The 20,860-nt window shown below is 44.3% G+C and overlaps 6 non-coding genes across 6 annotated transcripts; all 6 read left to right on the forward strand.

Moving 5' to 3' along the window:
* Window positions 1-251: 251 nt before the first annotated feature.
* LOC115551541 (5S ribosomal RNA) lies at window positions 252-370 on the forward strand. Its single transcript, XR_003978048.1, has one exon. It is a non-coding gene; the product is annotated as a 5S ribosomal RNA (ribosomal RNA).
* Window positions 371-791: 421 nt separating this feature from the next.
* LOC115551572 (5S ribosomal RNA) lies at window positions 792-910 on the forward strand. Its single transcript, XR_003978077.1, has one exon. It is a non-coding gene; the product is annotated as a 5S ribosomal RNA (ribosomal RNA).
* A 6,398-nt stretch (window positions 911-7,308) lies between these two features.
* On the forward strand, window positions 7,309-7,427 carry LOC115551595 (5S ribosomal RNA). Its single transcript, XR_003978099.1, has one exon. It is a non-coding gene; the product is annotated as a 5S ribosomal RNA (ribosomal RNA).
* A 6,858-nt stretch (window positions 7,428-14,285) lies between these two features.
* LOC115551563 (5S ribosomal RNA) lies at window positions 14,286-14,404 on the forward strand. The gene has a single exon (XR_003978069.1). It is a non-coding gene; the product is annotated as a 5S ribosomal RNA (ribosomal RNA).
* Window positions 14,405-14,825: 421 nt separating this feature from the next.
* LOC115551587 (5S ribosomal RNA) lies at window positions 14,826-14,944 on the forward strand. Its single transcript, XR_003978091.1, has one exon. It is a non-coding gene; the product is annotated as a 5S ribosomal RNA (ribosomal RNA).
* Window positions 14,945-15,365: 421 nt separating this feature from the next.
* LOC115551588 (5S ribosomal RNA) lies at window positions 15,366-15,484 on the forward strand. Its single transcript, XR_003978092.1, has one exon. It is a non-coding gene; the product is annotated as a 5S ribosomal RNA (ribosomal RNA).
* The last annotated feature ends 5,376 nt before the right edge of the window (window positions 15,485-20,860 follow it).

Consider the following 20,860-nt stretch of genomic DNA (forward strand, 5'->3'; position numbering starts at 1 on the left):
CGGCGGTCCACCTTAGTCCATCCCAGGTTTTGCAACGCTACGTTTCTTCAAAAGATCACGCAAACGATGACGCCCAAGCAGTGTAATGCATTGCGTTCAAATATGTAATTCTGAGTCTGGAATAACGTATTCATTCATTCATTATGGATCTAATCATTGTTTCTGTACAAGTCCCGTCTCTGGCCACGGCAGCGCTCTCACTCCTTACGTCCTCCTCCTGTATAAAAGCTAATATGGTCAAGTCTATAAATGCTTACGGCCATACCACCTTGGGCACGCCCGATCTCGTCTGATCTCGGAAGTTAAGCAGGGTCGGGCCTGGTTAGTACTTGGATGGGTGACCGCCTGGGAATACCAGGTGCTGTAAGCATTATACTATTTCAACTCGAGCTCATTGGATGCAATGGCCTACCGTGCGCTGATCTTTAGCGCCCACTGTTTTGGAGAATTTAAGCAACATACAGACTCTGACGACGTCTCCTCAAACTCTATTTGTGAAACATGTGGACAGTGTAGTGATGTAGCAGAGAGCTGCAATGACGGTGGTCCACCTTAGTCCATCCCAGGTTTTGCAACGCTACGTTTCTTCTAAAGATCACGCAAACGATGACGGCCAAGCAGTGTAATGCATTGCGTTCAAATATGTAACTCTGAGTCTGGAATAACGTATTCATTCATTCATTATGGATCTAATCATTGTTTCTGTACAAGTCCCGTCTCTGGCCACGGCAGCGCTCTCACTCCTTACGTCCTCCCCCTGTATAAAAGCTAATATGGTCAAGTCTATAAATGCTTACGGCCATACCACCTTGGGCACGCCCGATCTCGTCTGATCTCGGAAGCTATGCAGGGTCGGGCCTGGTTAGTACTTGGATGGGTGACCGCCTGCGAATACCAGGTGCTGTAAGCATTATACTTTTTCAACTCGAGCTCATTGGATGCAATGGCCTACCGTGCGCTGATCTTTAGCGCCCACTGTTTTGGAGAATTTAAGCAACATACAGTCTCTGACGACGTCTCCTCAAACTCTATTTGTGAAACATGTGGACAGTGTAGTGACGTAGCAGAGAGCTGCAATGACGGCGGTCCACCTTAGTCCATCCCAGGTTCTGCAACGCTACGTTTCTTCAAAAGATCACGCAAACGATGACGCCCAAGCAGTGTAATGCATTGCGTTCAAATATGTAACTCTGAGTCTGGAATAACGTATTCATTCATTCATTATGGATCTAATCATTGTTTCTGTACAAGTCCCGTCTCTGGCCACGGCAGCGCTCTCACTCCTTACGTCCTCCCCCTGTATAAAAGCTAATATGGTCAAGTCTATAATTGCTTACGGCCATACCACCTTAGGCACGCCCGATCTCGTCTGATCTCGTTCAGGTGCGCAAAGCAGGAAGTGAAGGAAGCAGGAAAAAGTTTGTTGGCAGAGTAGGCTGATACAGCAGCCTGGTGTTTTTTTCTTCTTGTTGATTTGTAGATTATATTCTTTTGACAAAATCGTAATTTAATTATAGTTCTAAATCTCCCCACAGCTTTTTTTGCTGTTTGGGGAGGCTTTCATTTGACGGATGGACCACATGGCAGCAGACAAAGGACCGGAGCAGACAATGCCTAGCAGTGGAGTTGGAGCACTGGAGGAAGAGGGAAGGATTGGGATTGAGAATCGGCCAGAAACGGGAGAAGGACGGCAGAAAGAGTACGGGAAAGAGCTGACAGTGGACGTTGAGGTGGAGGGAACAGCGGTGATTTCCATGATGGATATTCTGCGGGAAGTAGCAGTGCAATGTGGAGTGGTGAGCGGATGCCGTGTGAGAGGGGAAAAAAACTATGAAATCACCATGAAGGATGAGGTGGGAAAGCGCAAGCTCCTGGATGGCGTGCGTGTAAAAGGAGCCTTAGTGCATGGCAGGGAGATTGTGAACAGTGACATGGTGGTGTCATTTATTAACTTGCCTGTTTACATGGAAGATGCAACAATACTGGCAAGGCTGGAGGAGTGGGGTGTGCGGCCAATATCTGTCATCAAACGGCGCAAGTGGCCGGGGACGGAGATTGCGGACGGGACAAGATTTTTAAAAGTCCGCTTTAATGAGCAGGTACGATCACTCCCGTACTCAACCAAGTTAGAGACACTGAGAGGAGCGGAGTACTTTAGAGTGATACATGATCGACAGGTGCGGGTGTGCCGACTCTGCATCAAGCCAGGACACATCTTCAGGGAGTGCCCTGATTTCAAGTGCTTCAGGTGCCAGAAGACAGGGCATTATGCGCGGGAGTGTGAGGAACGGAACGCAGCGGCGAGAGAGGAGGAGAGAGGAGAACAAATGGAGGATAAAGACGGAGAGAGCGATGACGGAAGGGGAGCTGAAGAGGAGACGGGAGGTGAGAACGAGGAAGCGGAAAAAGAACTGGAATGGCGGTATAGATCTGACAGCGGCGACAGTGCTGAGAAGGACGGTGACGAACAGATGATGGAGCAGGGGGGAAAAGCGGAGGACGATGATGTGGCGGAGGATACAGACGATGAACGAGGGAGAGCAGAACAACCGGTGGAAAAAATAGATGAGGAGCAAAGACAGGAGGGCAGAGGACGAAAAGGAGGGAAGAAGACAAAAGAACTGGCCGCCAAAAGGAAAGCAGAGGAGGAGAAGACACGGGGAGTGAGAAGTAAAGGACCGCGGTCTGGCATGTGAGTCTTGCTTTGGTTTTTGGTTTAAATATTTTCTTTCTTTTAGCTCTCATGACCACAGTAACTTCTGTTAATGTGAATGGTTTAAGGGACAGAGGCAAACTGAGGTCACTTTTAAATATATATAGAAGTGACATCCTATGCATACAGGAGACAAATTGGGATGACGTAAAAGTTATAGAGGTAAAGGAGGTGTGGGGGGGGGAGATTTATTATAATAACGGGGCTAAGAACGCAAGAGGGGTGGCTATAATGATTAAAAAACATAGGGTAGATGAGATAAAAGAGATATATAAAGATAGGACAGGGAGGATAATAGTCATAGAGTTTAAGTATCAAAATGTGTTGTTTAGACTAATTAATATATATGTTCCGAATATAGAAATAGATAAAAGAATTATAATAGAGGAGCTGAAAGGGCTAGTGATTGGGAGATGTATAATAGTAGGGGATTTTAATACTAAATGTAGCAGGTTAGATATAGGGCAAGGTGTAGTGTTCAGATGGGAAAAGTCGAGGGAGAGCTTGTTAGACATGATGAAGGACAAGAATTTAGTAGATGTGTGGAGAAATGAGAATCCAGAGAGGAGGGAATTCACCAGGAGACAAATGAGGGATGGTGTACTGAAACAAAGCAGGATAGATTTGGTTTTAACACAGGGAGAGAACATAAAACATGTAGACAGAATAAGACATGAAATAAATGCACTGAGTGACCACGACGGGGTGAGATTCAGAATTAAAGTAGGGAGAGAGGAGATAGGGGGAGGGATGTGGATTTTGAATGCAGGTTATATTGAAGAGGATGAATATAAACAACAGATTAGGGAGTTATTAGATATGGAGAATGAGAAAATTAAAGAATATGTTGAAGAGAATAGGGCAGATACTCAGATTGGGGAGATATGGGAGAAAGTGAAGAATAAGATTAAATCAATAAGCATTTGGTACAGTAAGAAAAGAAAAGTGAAAATGATGAAGAAAGAGAAGGAGTTGAGGGAAAGACTGAGGGTAGAGCTGAGTAAAGCAGAGAATGAAGAAGGTTACAGCATGGAGAATTATATAGAGGTAAAGATGGAACTTCAGAGATATGAGGCAGAGAAATGTAGAGGAGCAATTTTACGGAGCAAAGCTAAATATGCGCTGGAGGGAGAAAGGTGCACAGCGTATTTTCTGGGCCTAGAAAAAAGCAAACAAAGCAGGACATATATACACGAAATCAGGAAAAAGGAGGGGGAGGTAGTAGCAGACTATGTGGCCATACTGGAGAGGGTGCAAGAGTTTTATGGGGAGTTATATCAGAGAGGTGGATTAGAGGAGGACAGTATAGTGGAGGTACTGGATAGTGTCGAAAGCAAGCTGAGTGTGGACGATAGTAAATGGTGTGACAGAGAGATAAGTAGGATGGAGGTGATGGAGGCGATAGAGGGGCTGAAAAGCGGGAAGAGTCCTGGGAGTGATGGGATAGGGATTGAATTTTATAAAGTATATAAGGAGCAGATGGCATCAATTTTAGTAGAGGTATTCAGGGAGACTGAGAAAACAGGGATAGTGCAGGGTAGGATGGTAGAAGGTGTGATTACCTTAGTTTTTAAGAAGAAAGGAAGTAAACTAGACTTGCAGAATTATAGGCCTATAAGTCTGCTAAATGTAGATTACAAAATTCTGGCCAAGGTGTTGGCTAACAGAATAAAACGAGTGATAGGGGATATAATCAAAACATCTCAAAGTTACAGTATACCAGGTAGGGATATAGCTGACACAATAGCGACAGTTAGGGATACAATAGAATTCATGAAGAGAGACGGAACAGGGGGAATAGTGTTAGCTATAGATTGGAATAAAGCATTTGATAGGGTGGAGCATGAGTTTTTATTTAGATTACTGGTGAGATTTGGATTTGGAGAGAGATTAGTGGGGTGGGTCAGGAGGTTGTACGAGGGTGCAAGGAGCTGTGTCAAAGTAAATGGAGTGCTGACTGACAGATTTTGTCTTGGGAGATCGATAAGGCAGGGATGTCCCCTATCGGCGTTGCTCTATGCCATTTCGGCAGAGCCCCTGGCCTTACTAATTAAAAACGACGCAAGAGTTCAGGGCATACAACTACCATCTGGGAGCATACATACAATAAATCAATATGCAGACGACACAACAATAACGGTGAGGGATGGGAACAGTGTGAAAAGGGTGCTAGAATTGGCAGAGATATATGGGAGAGCGTCGGGCGCTAGAATAAATAAAGAAAAATCAGAAATAATGTATATAGGTAACATAGAGAGAGAGGGAGTAGGTTTAAGGGTGCAGGATAGGTATATTAAAGTGTTGGGCATATATTTAGGTGTTGAAACTAAAGAGGCAACTGAGACAACATGGACAGGAGTTATCAACAAAATAAAAACTGTATGTGGGAGGTGGAAGGCAAGGAAGCTCAGGTTAAAGGGAAAGGTTACAGTGGTTAATAGTTTGCTACTATCAGGCTATGTGTATGTGTTGTCTGTATTAGAAATGCCAATATGGGTTAAGAACGACCTTAACAAAATTGTGTGTGATTTTATATGGGAGGGGAAAGGAGTTAAGATTGCACATGGGACACTGGTGGGAAAAAGGTGTGAAGGAGGGCTGAATTTATTAGATATAGAAACAAAAAAGACAGCATTAAGGATTAAAACGGTGAAGAAATATATTGTGGGAGGATATAAATATGGGTGGAAGGATTTTATGGAGAAATATATGAATGATGTGGGTGGCATAGGACAGTATGTGTGGTACATGGGCCTAAAACAGTCAATGACGATAACCATACCAGAATTTTATAGGGAGGTCTTTGAAGCCTGGAGGAAATTCTTACCTAAGATGCAATATGAATGTGAGAGGATACTACCGTTGGTAAAACTGCCCCTGTTTTTAAACGAAAAAATTAAACACAATGGCAAAACATTATATGAGCCAAAATTCATCGAAGGAGGGATTAGACAAATAAAGGACATCATTTATGAGGTCATCCCAGGATTCTTAAGAAATAATTGCATATATGATCAGGTATGTGACCTGGAGGGGATGGATAATAGAGAGAAAATAAATAAAATATATGAAAAGATTAAAACCAGTATACCCTTAGAGTGGGCCAGGATCATACAAAGTGAATGTGTGGTGAAGGGAGAGACAAGTATGCCTGAGCTATATGTGATGGAGAATGGGAAAAAGATTAAAATGGGAGAAATGAGTGTGAAGAAAGTATACAGTTGGTTGATAGTGGATGTGATGAAGGAGCCGGCAGCTGAGAAAGTGTGGAGCAGAGTGTTTGTGGGTTTGAATGTAAAGAAAATATGGTCAAATATGGGGATAAGGTATAATAGTATAGAGTGTGAGAACAACGATTTCTTGATCAGACACAATAGGATTTATACAAACGTGGTGCTAAATAAGATTAATAATGATGTAAATGTGATGTGTGATGTTTGCAAAAGTGGTCATGAGAGCTTTTTACATTATTTTTTGGACTGTGGGGAGTTAGTTGATTTCTTTGAGTTTTTGAAAGAACTGTTGAAAGATAACTGGGCTGCTGAGTTGGACTTGGAGGGAGGGTGGAGGACATTGTTTTTGTTTGGCACGTTTGAAAAAAGAATAGACGTTAATTTTTGTTTAATGAATTTTGTTTTGAGTCATGCCAGACTCGCGGTCGTCTGCAGGAGGAACTACGCACACTTTGAGGGGCGGAAAGTGAAAATAAAAATGTTGTTTAAATCAATAATGAAAAGAGATGTGAACTTAATGTATAAGTATGGAGGGGAGAAGGCGGAACATTTCTTTTTGAGTGGGAGTAAATTAGTCTTTGAAGGGGAGGGAGGGGAGATTTTGTTTAACTGGTGAAAAGACTGGGGCATGCAGATTGATCTGTATTTTCTGATTTGGCGCAACATTTGTGCTGTCTTCATTAGGATTAAGTGATGTGGGAAGGATAAGGGAAGGGGATTAAGTTGGGTGTGTAAAAGTTTTTTTTCTCAGAGATGATGTATGTAAATAATACTCTGTTATCGGTTGCTGTAAATGTGTGAACTGGAAAATAATAAAAAAAGATAAAAAAAAAAAAAAAAAAAGGCACGCCCGATCTCGTCTGATCTCGGAAGCTAAGCAGGGTCGGGCCTGGTTAGTACTTGGATGGGTGACCGCCTGGGAATACCAGGTGCTGTAAGCATTATACTATTTCAACTCGAGCTCATTGGATGCAATGGCCTACCGTGCGCTGATCTTTAGCGCCCACTGTTTTGGAGAATTTAAGCAACATACAGACTCTGACGACGTCTCCTCAAACTCTATTTGTGAAACATGTGGACAGTGTAGTGATGTAGCAGAGAGCTGCAATGACGGCGGTCCACATTAGTCCATCCCAGGTTTTGCAACGCTACGTTTCTTCAAAAGATCACGCAAACGATGACGTCCAAGCAGTGTAATGCATTGCGTTCAAATATGTAACTCTGAGTCTGGAATAACGTATTCATTCATTCATTATGGATCTAATCATTGTTTCTGTACAAGTCCCGTCTCTGGCCACGGCAGCGCTCTCACTCCTTACGTCCTCCCCCTGTATAAAAGCTAATATGGTCAAGTCTATAATTGCTTACGGCCATACTACCTTAGGTACGCACGATCTCGTCTGATCTCGGAAGCTAAGCAGGGTCGGGCCTGGTTAGTACTTGGATGGGTGACCGCCTGGGAATACCAGGTGCTGTAAGCATTATACTATTTCAACTCGAGCTCATTGGATGCAATGGCCTACCGTGCGCTGATCTTTAGCGCCCACTGTTTTGGAGAATTTAAGCAACATACAGACTCTGACGACGTCTCCTCAAACTCTATTTGTGAAACATGTGGACAGTGTAGTGACGTAGCAGAGAGCTGCAATGACGGCGGTCCACCTTAGTCCATCCCAGGTTCTGCAACGCTACGTTTCTTCAAAAGATCACGCAAACGATGACGCCCAAGCAGTGTAATGCATTGCGTTCAAATATGTAACTCTGAGTCTGGAATAACGTATATATTCATTCATTATGGATCTAATCATTGTTTCTGTACAAGTCCCGTCTCTGGCCACGGCAGCGCTCTCACTCCTTACGTCCTCCCCCTGTATAAAAGCTAATATGGTCAAGTCTATAATTGCTTACGGCCATACCACCCTGGCGCCCCCTACAGTGTCGGAGTACGTAGTGTTTTTGGACAGCCGCATGGTAAATTGTTTGTTTTGGTGGAGAGAGTTTTCTTTGGAGTATTGCTATCTGGTCTAACAACCCAGTTATTTTGTGTTTTTTTTCGTCCCCCGCAGTCATAGACTGTTGGGGGATTGCCCTGAGTTATTATATATTTTTTTTTTCAGTCGTTTTTGTTCGTTTGCAACTGTGGAGGCGAGAATGATCCGGGGCCTAGCTTCGGCGAAGCCACCGGGGGAAATGAGTGCCGGCGGGCAGCGTGCTGGAGGGACGGTGAATGGAGCAGGACGTGAGGTGGAGGAGGACGGAAAAGCTGGCGGGTTGCGAGGAGGAAGGAGTATTGCGGAGGAGTCGGGAGGAGAAAGGAGAGAAGGAGAGAGCGGGGGAGATGGGAACGGCAAGGCGGCTGGAGGCAGGCATGAGCAGGTGGCTGGTGGAGAAACAGTGGACGGGATAAAGAAGATAGAGCGCAAGTATGAGAGGAGGCTCACGGTTTGCGTGGAGCAGTGCGGGGACGTTATACCCATAGGAGAATTAATGAAGGCTATGGCGGTTGTGTGCGGAGAAATAAGGGCCTGTAGGGTGCTGGCCCTCGGGAAGCTGGAGGTGACGGTGTGCGGAGAGAGGGGGAAGGACCGTCTGCTCGATGGGTTTAAAATACACAACACTAGGATTACTGCCAGAGAACTTTGCAATGACGAGCTGGTGGTCTCTTTTCTTACCCTGCCAGCATACACTTCTGATGACGAAATCCTGGATAAACTAAGTGGGTGGGGAGTCCGGGCGATTTCGTCTATTAAGAGGAGGATGTGGCCGGGCACCAATATTGCCGATGGAACAAGGATTGTACGGGTCAAATTTAATGAGCTCGTGCAATCCTTGCCATATTCTACTAAATTCAACACGGCAACGGGTGTTGAATACTTTAGAGTAATCCATGACCGTCAGATGAAGGTATGTAGGAGCTGTATGCAGCCGGGCCACATCCTGCGTGAGTGCCCGGATTTCACCTGCCATAATTGCGGATGCCAGGGCCACTACGCTCGGGAGTGTGCCACAGGGGTGGTAAAGTGTCTGACATGCCGGAGGAGAGAGAGAGACTGTATATGCCCGGTGGAGAAGGAGGCGGAGGAGGATGGCGGCGAGCTGGATGGCAGTGAACCGGGGGCGCCGGACGACGGTGGTGGTGAGGACGAGGAGGAGGGCATGGGCGCGAGCATGGACCGGGACGGTGCCTCTGGGGGGGAGGAATTCCCCACGTTGTTGGAGGAGGAGCTCACCTCGGGCCAGCCTGCGGACCTGAGGGGAGAGCGGAGCGAGGGCCTGCCGCGGCGGAAGGGAGACAGGAGCGCGAGAGGCAGAGGTGAAAGACGGGAAGGGGTAAGAATGTTTGGGGATGGGACGGGGAAAACTATACTTAAAATGACTTGGGGCAATGATGAGGTGGGTGAGAGTGGGGATTTTGTTGATAATACTGGGAGGGAGGGGAGCTCGGGGAGTGATATGGACATGGAGGAGCTAAGGGAGGCGAAAAGAAGGCTGTCCGCGGGGCAAGAAACGGAGGGGAGGGGGAAGAAGAACAAGAATTGTTAATTTTTTTGATGAAGGTTAATGTGCTAGCTGGCTCTTTTTCGTTGGTTTTTCCTTATTTTATTTTTATTATTTATGGCTTTGGTTATCTTTTCCCTGAATGCGAACGGTTTGAGAACTGAATATAAAAGAAATGCCATATTGGACATAAGAGCTGATATTTTGTGTTTGCAGGAAACTAGGTGGGATGACAACCTACTGAATATGAGTAGAAAGCAGTGGAAAGGCCAGATTTATGTTTCTGAAGGGACTCCCAGGGCCAGGGGAGTGGCGATATGCTTTAATAGTGCTAAAATAACGGGGATTAATTTAGTTCATAGAGATTTAGAGGGGAGGTTGTTAGTTGTTGATTGTGTTTATGAGGGGAGGGAACTTAGAATAATTAATTTATATGCACCCAATGGGGAGAAGGAGAGGAGGGGTTTTTTGGCTGGTTTGAATGTGTGGTGCAACCCTAACTGTATGATTGTGGGGGATTTTAATGTTATTTTGACTCGGTCTGATTTGTCGAGGAACAATACGTTTAAAGGGGACAGCACTAGGCGAACCCTTAGGGATTTGATGGAGAACTATCAATTGGTAGACATATGGAGAGTCCTACACCCGTGGAAAAGGGTTTTTTCAAGGAGGCAACTTGTTGCTAATACTCTGAAACAGAGTAGAATTGACTTTGTGTTGGTACAAAGTGGTAATGTTAAATTAATTAAGAGTGTGGAATACATCAATAATACTTGGAGTGACCACGCGGGGATTAGGTTAGAGGTGGGAGGGAGGGGAGGGAGTGTTAACCAGAGGCCTTGGTGCTTTAATGCCAGCTTTTTGGGAGATGCTGTGTTTGTGAAGAGCATGGGGTTTTTTTTGAAGAGAATGATGGATGAATGGAATGATGATGCGAATATGAGTGTGTGGTGGGAGAGTGTGAAAATAAGAATTAAAAACAAATGTGTCAGGTATGGTATAGAAAAAAGGAAAAGGGAAAATGCAGAGGAGGTTCATTTGAGAAAACAACTAAATGAGGAAATTAAACTGTTAGATGAGGAGGGTAATATATGTACGGAAAAATATGTGGATTTAAAAGAAAAATTGAGTGCCTTAGAGGTAGCGAAGTGTAGAGGGGCTGCTATTAGAAGCAGGATTCAATATATGTATGAAGGGGAAAGGAGCACAGCCTTTTTCCTGGGTTTGGAAAAACAAAAACAAAATAAAACGGAGATAAAGGAAGTATTAGATAATAATGGTCAAATAATAACTGATAAGGAAGAGATATTAAAAGTAGTTAGGGATTATTATGAGTGTTTATTTAAAAAAGATGCATGTGATGAGGATAGTGTGGGAGAGGCCTTAGAGGCACTGGAGAGGACTTTAAGTAGAGAGGATAGTGCTTGGTGCGATTGTGAATTTTCTGTGCAAGAGATTTATAGTGCTATTGATGGACTAAACAAGAATAAGAGCCCGGGGAGTGATGGTCTGACAGCCGAGTTTTACGTCGGCTTTAAGGGAATTCTGGCTCCGGTGGTTGAAAAACTCTGCAAGTATGTGGAGAAAACAGGCTGGCTCCCGGAGAGTATGGGATTAGGCATAATTACGATTTTTTATAAAAATAAGGGTGATAACAAAAATCTTGATAACTATAGGCCAATCAGTCTACTCAACACTGACTATAAAATAATTGCTAAGATACTTGCGAATAGAATGAGGGAGGTAATAGGTTCAGTAATAGGTCCAACTCAAGCGTATAGCATTCCGGGGAGGGACATTGGGGATTCGATAATAACAATAAAACAGGTAGTAAGAGATATGGAAGGGGTGGGAGGATTGTGGCTGGGGATTGATTTAAACAAAGCGTTTGATAGGGTGGATCAGGATTTTTTGGGGAGGGTACTGGAGAAACTTGGATTTGGGACTAAATTAAGGGGGTGGGTGGGTTTGCTCTATGGGGGGGCTAAGAGTAAAATTAAGTGTAACGGTGCTCTGACTGACTCTTTCGATGTCAAGAGGTCAGTGAGGCAGGGCTGCCCAATGTCAGCACTGCTCTACAGCATGGTGGCGGAGCCGTTGGCGGCTTTAATTTTGAATGATAAAAGAGTGTGTGGAATAGGTAAGGGAAAAATTAGTTTAATGCAGTATGCGGATGATATTAATGTAATGGTTAAAAGTGAGAATGATGTTGATATAGTGTTGAAACATATAGCAACTTATGAGAGAGCTTCAGGAGCAAAAATTAATATGGAAAAGTCTGAAATAATGGGGATGGGTAGGAACAAAGACCTAAATAACAAATGGGGATTCAAAGTAGTGGAGAATAAAAGAAAAGTGCTCGGAGTGTATGTTGGTAGTGATGAGAATGAATGCGATGATTTGACGTGGAAGGAGGTTATTGGGCGTATGCAAAAGACCCTGAATATGTGGAGGGCTAGGGGTCTGCTGTTGAGGGGAAGGGTGGCCGTCACCAATGCTCTAGTGTTGTCGCAGGTGAACCATGCCTTGAGCACTTGTGCGCTTCCGACTTGGGCTGAGCAGAAGATTGCTAAAGTCGTTAGAGACTTTATTTGGAGGAGCAAAGCAGCCAGTATAGCGCATAGAACGCTGATAAGGGTCAATGATCAGGGTGGGCTAGGATTGATGGACGTACTCGCAAAAAGAACTGCGTTACGAACTAAATTGATAGGCAAATTTAGGGATGCAAGTCGGGAGGCGGCCTGGAAGGGCCACTTCAGCCAGTGGCTGAGCACATTTGGTCTCTTAAGTAATGACAATTTGTTGCAGACGCAGAACGCAGCGGCATATGCACATCTGCCGCGGTTCTTCCAGGAGGTGCTCAACGCGTGGTTCCTGCTGTTTGATAAGACTACACTCGTATGCGAGTCAAGAGCGTCTGTGATGAGGCTGCCGTTCCTCTCCAGCCCATATTTTAAACAGGGGGGCGGAGGGGTCATCAAGAGCGTGGCTCTTGAGAGGGCGGGGCTGAAGCGGGTGGGAGATCTAGTTGACAGGGGAGGGAGATGGGATAAAGAAAGAGTGATTAGGATAATGAGAGGGAAGGGGATAACATATAGGAGGGGAGTGATTGTGAAAGTGTTGGAGAGAGTGGAAGAGTGTGTGATGAGTGAATGGGGGGACGGGTTTAGAAATAAGGGGAGGGTTGGGCAGGATGATGCGGTGGGAATCTTCCTGTGCCTGGGGGGGGAGACACACGCCATTACTGATGTCAAAACACAGATTTGGTATAAGCATGCATTGACACATAGAGTGCAAAAACCCACATGTGAGAGTAAATGGGCAGACACATATCCGGACATTACACCCAACATTTTGTGGAAGTACATTAACATACCGCACACACCGCATGCAATATTTGATCTTGATTTCAAGATAAGGCACAGGAGGATTTTCACATGCATCATCCTGCACCAAATGCACAGGGGAGTGTATGGGAGGACGTGTATGGTGTGTGAAAGTGGGGATGAAGACGTGAATCACATTTTTGTGCATTGTTGCGAGCTAGCGGAATTCTGGGGAAAAATCAAGGGGCTGCTGGGAGGGTGCAGTGTGGGAGACTGCTGGGTGGAACGGGGGTGGGAATTGTCTGTACTCTTGGGAGTGAGTAGGAAATATAGAAATTGGAAAATGATCAATATGATCTTTGGATTCGCAAGGAGGGCGATTTTTAACAGACGCAATTTTGCGCTGTATGAAAGGAGAAAGTTGGATGCATGGAGGCTGTTTGTGAATGAATGGAAAAGACACTTACGAATGCTGTATGTTGTGGACGAGGCTTTGTTTGTGAGTATGTTTGTAGAGAGCGCGGGAGTATGTGGTGTGAATGAGAATGGAATTGTATGGATGACTGAGCAGGGCACCGTTTGGGGTTGATTTGGGTGGTTTAAAGGGGGTGACTTATTTTTGGAGGTGGGAGAGTGGGGTTTTTTTGGGGGGATTTTGGTTTTGTGTGGTTTTTTCGAATGAGGGGTGGTTTAATTTTGTGGGTAAATGGTCGAGGTTAAAAGATTCTGTGTTTGGCTGTTCGGTTTGTGCTTTGGGTTTGAGGGGCGGTTTAATTTCGAGGGTAAGTGTATTCGGGAAAAGATATTGCTTTTGCTGTGTGGTTCTTATTTTTAATTTAAAAGAGAAAGTGTGTTTAGTTAATTGTTTGTGCGGTTTCTGAGGGTGGTTTAATTTGTGGGACTGTTTTTCATTTACTTTTATTGATTTACGTATAAATGAATGCGTAATTGTATTAAATGGAATATATTTTTGATAATAAAAAAAGATAAAAAAAAAAAAAAAAAAGGCACGCCCGATCTCGTCTGATCTCGGAAGCTAAGCAGGGTCGGGCCTGGTTAGTACTTGGATGGGTGACCGCCTGGGAATACCAGGTGCTGTAAGCATTATACTTTTTCAACTCGAGCTCATTGGATGCAATGTGCTGATCTTTAGCGCCCACTGTTTTGGAGAATTTAAGCAACATACAGACTCTGACGACGTCTCCTCAAACTCTATTTGTGAAACATGTGGACACTGTAGTGACGTAGCAGAGAGCTGCAATGACGGCGGTCCACCTTAGTCCATCCCAGGTTTTGCAACGCTACGTTTCTTCAAAAGATCACGCAAACGATGACGCCCAAGCAGTGTAATGCATTGCGTTCAAATATGTTGCTCTGAGTCTGGAATAACGTATTCATTCATTCATTATGGATCTAATCATTGTTTCTGTACAAGTCCCGTCTCTGGCCACGGCAGCGCTCTCACTCCTTACGTCCTCCCCCTGTATAAAAGCTAATATGGTCAAGTCTATAATTGCTTACGGCCATACCACCTTAGGCACGCCCGATCTCGTCTGATCTCGGAAGATAAGCAGGGTCGGGCCTGGTTAGTACTTCGATGGGTGACCGCCTGGGAATACCAGGTGCTGTAAGCATTATACTATTTCAACTCGAGCTCATTGGATGCAATGGCCTACCGTGCGCTGATCTTTAGCGCCCACTGTTTTGGAGAATTTAAGCAACATACAGACTCTGACGACGTCTCCTCAAACTCTATTTGTGAAACATGTGGACAGTGTAGTGACGTAGTAGAGAGCTGCAATGACGGCGGTCCACCTTAGTCCATCCCAGGTTTTGCAACGCTACGTTTCTTCAAAAGATCACGCAAACGATGACGCCCAAGCAGTGTAATGCATTGCGTTCAAATATGTTGCTCTGAGTCTGGAATAACGTATTCATTCATTCATTATGGATCAAATCATTGTTTCTGTACAAGTCCCGTCTCTGGCCACGGCAGCGCTCTCACTCCTTACGTCCTCCCCCTGTATAAAAGCTAATATGGTCAAGTCTATAATTGCTTACGGCCATACAACCTTAGGCACGCCCGATCTCGTCTGATCTCGGAAGCTAAGCAGGGTCGGGCCTGGTTAGTACTTGGATGGGTGACCGCCTGGGAATACCAGGTGCTGTAAGCATTATACTTTTTCAACTCGAGCTCATTGGATGCAATGGCCTACCGTGCGCTGATCTTTAGCGCCCACTGTTTTGGAGAATTTAAGCAACATACAGACTCTGACAACGTCTCCTCAAACTCTATTTGTGAAACATGTGGACAGTGTAGTGACGTAGTAGAGAGCTGCAATGACGGCGGTCCACCTTAGTCCATCCCAGGTTTTGCAACGCTACGTTTCTTCAAAAGATCACGCAAACGATGACGCCCAAGCAGTGTAATGCATTGCGTTCAAATATGTTGCTCTGAGTCTGGAATAACGTATTCATTCATTCATTATGGATCAAATCATTGTTTCTGTACAAGTCCCGTCTCTGGCCACGGCAGCGCTCTCACTCCTTACGTCCTCCCCCTGTATAAAAGCTAATATGGTCAAGTCTATAATTGCTTACGGCCATACAACCTTAGGCACGCCCGATCTCGTCTGATCTCGGAAGCTAAGCAGGGTCGGGCCTGGTTAGTACTTGGATGGGTGACCGCCTGGGAATACCAGGTGCTGTAAGCATTATACTTTTTCAACTCGAGCTCATTGGATGCAATGGCCTACCGTGCGCTGATCTTTAGCGCCCACTGTTTTGGAGAATTTAAGCAACATACAGACTCTGACGACGTCTCCTCAAACTCTATTTGTGAAACATGTGGACAGTGTAGTGATGTAGCAGAGAGCTGCAATGACGGCGGTCCACCTTAGTCCATCCCAGGTTTTGCAACGCTACGTTTCTTCAAAAGATCACGCAAACGATGACGCCCAAGCAGTGTAATGCATTGCGTTCAAATATGTAACTCTGAGTCTGGAATAACGTATTCATTCATTCATTATGGATCTAATCATTGTTTCTGTACAAGTCCCGTCTCTGGCCACGGCAGCGCTCTCACTCCTTACGTCCTCCTCCTGTATAAAAGCTAATATGGTCAAGTCTATAAATGCTTACGGCCATACCACCTTCGGCACGCCCGATCTCGTCTGATCTCGTTCAGGTGCGCAAAGCAGGAAGTGAAGGAAGCAGGAAAAAGTTTGTTGGCAGAGTAGGCTGATACAGCAGCCTGGTGTTTTTTTCTTCTTGTTGATTTGTAGATTATATTCTTTTGACAAAATCGTAATTTAATTATAGTTCTAAATCTCCCCACAGCTTTTTTTGCTGTTTGGGGAGGCTTTCATTTGACGGATGGACCACATGGCAGCAGACAAAGGACCGGAGCAGACAATGCCTAGCAGTGGAGTTGGAGCACTGGAGGAAGAGGGAAGGAACGGGATTGAGAATCGGCCAGAAACGGGAGAAGGACGGCAGAAAGAGTACGGGAAAGAGCTGACAGTGGACGTTGAGGTGGAGGGAACAGCGGTGATTTCCATGATGGATATTCTGCGGGAAGTAGCAGTGCAATGTGGAGTGGTGAGCGGATGCCGTGTGAGAGGGGAAAAAAACTATGAAATCACCATGAAGGATGAGGTGGGAAAGCGCAAGCTCCTGGATGGCGTGCGTGTAAAAGGAGCCTTAGTGCATGGCAGGGAGATTGTGAACAGTGACATGGTGGTGTCATTTATTAACTTGCCTGTTTACATGGAAGATGCAACAATACTGGCAAGGCTGGAGGAGTGGGGTGTGCGGCCAATATCTGTCATCAAACGGCGCAAGTGGCCGGGGACGGAGATTGCGGACGGGACAAGATTTTTAAAAGTCCGCTTTAATGAGCAGGTACGATCACTCCCGTACTCAACCAAGTTAGAGACACTGAGAGGAGCGGAGTACTTTAGAGTGATACATGATCGACAGGTGCGGGTGTGCCGACTCTGCATCAAGCCAGGACACATCTTCAGGGAGTGCCCTGATTTCAAGTGCTTCAGGTGCCAGAAGACAGGGCATTATGCGCGGGAGTGTGAGGAACGGAACGCAGCGGCGAGAGAGGAGGAGAGAGGAGAACAAATGGAGGATAAGGACGGAGAGAGCGATGACGGAAGGGGAGCTGAAGAGGAGACGGGAGGTGAGAACGAGGAAGCGGAAAAAGAACTGGAATGGCGGTATAGATCTGACAGCGGCGACAGTGCTGAGAAGGACGGTGACGAACAGATGATGGAGCAGGGGGGAAAAGCGGAGGACGATGATGTGGCGGAGGATACAGACGATGAACGAGGGAGAGCAGAACAACCGGTGGAAAAAATAGATGAGGAGCAAAGACAGGAGGGCAGAGGACGAAAAGGAGGGAAGAAGACAAAAGAACTGGCCGCCAAAAGGAAAGCAGAGGAGGAGAAGACACGGGGAGTGAGAAGTAAAGGACCGCGGTCTGGCATGTGAGTCTTGCTTTGGTTTTTGGTTTAAATATTTTCTTTCTTTTAGCTCTCATGACCACAGTAACTTCTGTTAATGTGAATGGTTTAAGGGACAGAGGCAAACTGAGGTCACTTTTAAATATATATAGAAGTGACATCCTATGCATACAGGAGACAAATTGGGATGACGTAAAAGTTATAGAGGTAAAGGAGGTGGGGGGGGGGGAGATTTATTATAATAACGGGGCTAAGAACGCAAGAGGGGTGGCTATAATGATTAAAAAACATAGGGTAGATGAGATAAAAGAGATATATAAAGATAGGACAGGGAGGATAATAGTCATAGAGTTTAAGTATCAAAATGTGTTGTTTAGACTAATTAATATATATGTTCCGAATATAGAAATAGATAAAAGAATTATAATAGAGGAGCTGAAAGGGCTAGTGATTGGGAGATGTATAATAGTAGGGGATTTTAATACTAAATGTAGCAGGTTAGATATAGGGCAAGGTGTAGTGTTCAGATGGGAAAAGTCGAGGGAGAGCTTGTTAGACATGATGAAGGACAAGAATTTAGTAGATGTGTGGAGAAATGAGAATCCAGAGAGGAGGGAATTCACCAGGAGACAAATGAGGGATGGTGTACTGAAACAAAGCAGGATAGATTTGGTTTTAACACAGGGAGAGAACATAAAACATGTAGACAGAATAAGACATGAAATAAATGCACTGAGTGACCACGACGGGGTGAGATTCAGAATTAAAGTAGGGAGAGAGGAGATAGGGGGAGGGATGTGGATTTTGAATGCAGGTTATATTGAAGAGGATGAATATAAACAACAGATTAGGGAGTTATTAGATATGGAGAATGAGAAAATTAAAGAATATGTTGAAGAGAATAGGGCAGATACTCAGATTGGGGAGATATGGGAGAAAGTGAAGAATAAGATTAAATCAATAAGCATTTGGTACAGTAAGAAAAGAAAAGTGAAAATGATGAAGAAAGAGAAGGAGTTGAGGGAAAGACTGAGGGTAGAGCTGAGTAAAGCAGAGAATGAAGAAGGTTACAGCATGGAGAATTATATAGAGGTAAAGATGGAACTTCAGAGATATGAGGCAGAGAAATGTAGAGGAGCAATTTTACGGAGCAAAGCTAAATAAGCGCTGGAGGGAGAAAGGTGCACAGCGTATTTTCTGGGCCTAGAAAAAAGCAAACAAAGCAGGACATATATACACGAAATCAGGAAAAAGGAGGGGGAGGTAGTAGCAGACTATGTGGCCATACTGGAGAGGGTGCAAGAGTTTTATGGGGAGTTATATCAGAGAGGTGGATTAGAGGAGGACAGTATAGTGGAGGTACTGGATAGTGTCGAAAGCAAGCTGAGTGTGGACGATAGTAAATGGTGTGACAGAGAGATAAGTAGGATGGAGGTGATGGAGGCGATAGAGGGGCTGAAAAGCGGGAAGAGTCCTGGGAGTGATGGGATAGGGATTGAATTTTATAAAGTATATAAGGAGCAGATGGCATCAATTTTAGTAGAGGTATTCAGGGAGACTGAGAAAACAGGGATAGTGCAGGGTAGGATGGTAGAAGGTGTGATTACCTTAGTTTTTAAGAAGAAAGGAAGTAAACTAGACTTGCAGAATTATAGGCCTATAAGTCTGCTAAATGTAGATTACAAAATTCTGGCCAAGGTGTTGGCTAACAGAATAAAACGAGTGATAGGGGATATAATCAAAACATCTCAAAGTTACAGTATACCAGGTAGGGATATAGCTGACACAATAGCGACAGTTAGGGATACAATAGAATTCATGAAGAGAGACGGAACAGGGGGAATAGTGTTAGCTATAGATTGGAATAAAGCATTTGATAGGGTGGAGCATGAGTTTTTATTTAGATTACTGGTGAGATTTGGATTTGGAGAGAGATTAGTGGGGTGGGTCAGGAGGTTGTACGAGGGTGCAAGGAGCTGTGTCAAAGTAAATGGAGTGCTGACTGACAGATTTTGTCTTGGGAGATCGATAAGGCAGGGATGTCCCCTATCGGCGTTGCTCTATGCCATTTCGGCAGAGCCCCTGGCCTTACTAATTAAAAACGACGCAAGAGTTCAGGGCATACAACTACCATCTGGGAGCATACATACAATAAATCAATATGCAGACGACACAACAATAACGGTGAGGGATGGGAACAGTGTGAAAAGGGTGCTAGAATTGGCAGAGATATATGGGAGAGCGTCGGGCGCTAGAATAAATAAAGAAAAATCAGAAATAATGTATATAGGTAACATAGAGAGAGAGGGAGTAGGTTTAAGGGTGCAGGATAGGTATATTAAAGTGTTGGGCATATATTTAGGTGTTGAAACTAAAGAGGCAACTGAGACAACATGGACAGGAGTTATCAACAAAATAAAAACTGTATGTGGGAGGTGGAAGGCAAGGAAGCTCAGGTTAAAGGGAAAGGTTACAGTGGTTAATAGTTTGCTACTATCAGGCTATGTGTATGTGTTGTCTGTATTAGAAATGCCAATATGGGTTAAGAACGACCTTAACAAAATTGTGTGTGATTTTATATGGGAGGGGAAAGGAGTTAAGATTGCACATGGGACACTGGTGGGAAAAAGGTGTGAAGGAGGGCTGAATTTATTAGATATAGAAACAAAAAAGACAGCATTAAGGATTAAAACGGTGAAGAAATATATTGTGGGAGGATATAAATATGGGTGGAAGGATTTTATGGAGAAATATATGAATGATGTGGGTGGCATAGGACAGTATGTGTGGTACATGGGCCTAAAACAGTCAATGACGATAACCATACCAGAATTTTATAGGGAGGTCTTTGAAGCCTGGAGGAAATTCTTACCTAAGATGCAATATGAATGTGAGAGGATACTACCGTTGGTAAAACTGCCCCTGTTTTTAAACGAAAAAATTAAACACAATGGCAAAACATTATATGAGCCAAAATTCATCGAAGGAGGGATTAGACAAATAAAGGACATCATTTATGAGGTCATCCCAGGATTCTTAAGAAATAATTGCATATATGATCAGGTATGTGACCTGGAGGGGATGGATAATAGAGAGAAAATAAATAAAATATATGAAAAGATTAAAACCAGTATACCCTTAGAGTGGGCCAGGATCATACAAAGTGAATGTGTGGTGAAGGGAGAGACAAGTATGCCTGAGCTATATGTGATGGAGAATGGGAAAAAGATTAAAATGGGAGAAATGAGTGTGAAGAAAGTATACAGTTGGTTGATAGTGGATGTGATGAAGGAGCCGGCAGCTGAGAAAGTGTGGAGCAGAGTGTTTGTGGGTTTGAATGTAAAGAAAATATGGTCAAATATGGGGATAAGGTATAATAGTATAGAGTGTGAGAACAACGATTTCTTGATCAGACACAATAGGATTTATACAAACGTGGTGCTAAATAAGATTAATAATGATGTAAATGTGATGTGTGATGTTTGCAAAAGTGGTCATGAGAGCTTTTTACATTATTTTTTGGACTGTGGGGAGTTAGTTGATTTCTTTGAGTTTTTGAAAGAACTGTTGAAAGATAACTGGGCTGCTGAGTTGGACTTGGAGGGAGGGTGGAGGACA

This window comes from Gadus morhua, chromosome 9 (genome assembly GCF_902167405.1).
Source record: "Gadus morhua chromosome 9, gadMor3.0, whole genome shotgun sequence".
Taxonomy (NCBI): Eukaryota; Metazoa; Chordata; class Actinopteri; order Gadiformes; family Gadidae; genus Gadus; species Gadus morhua.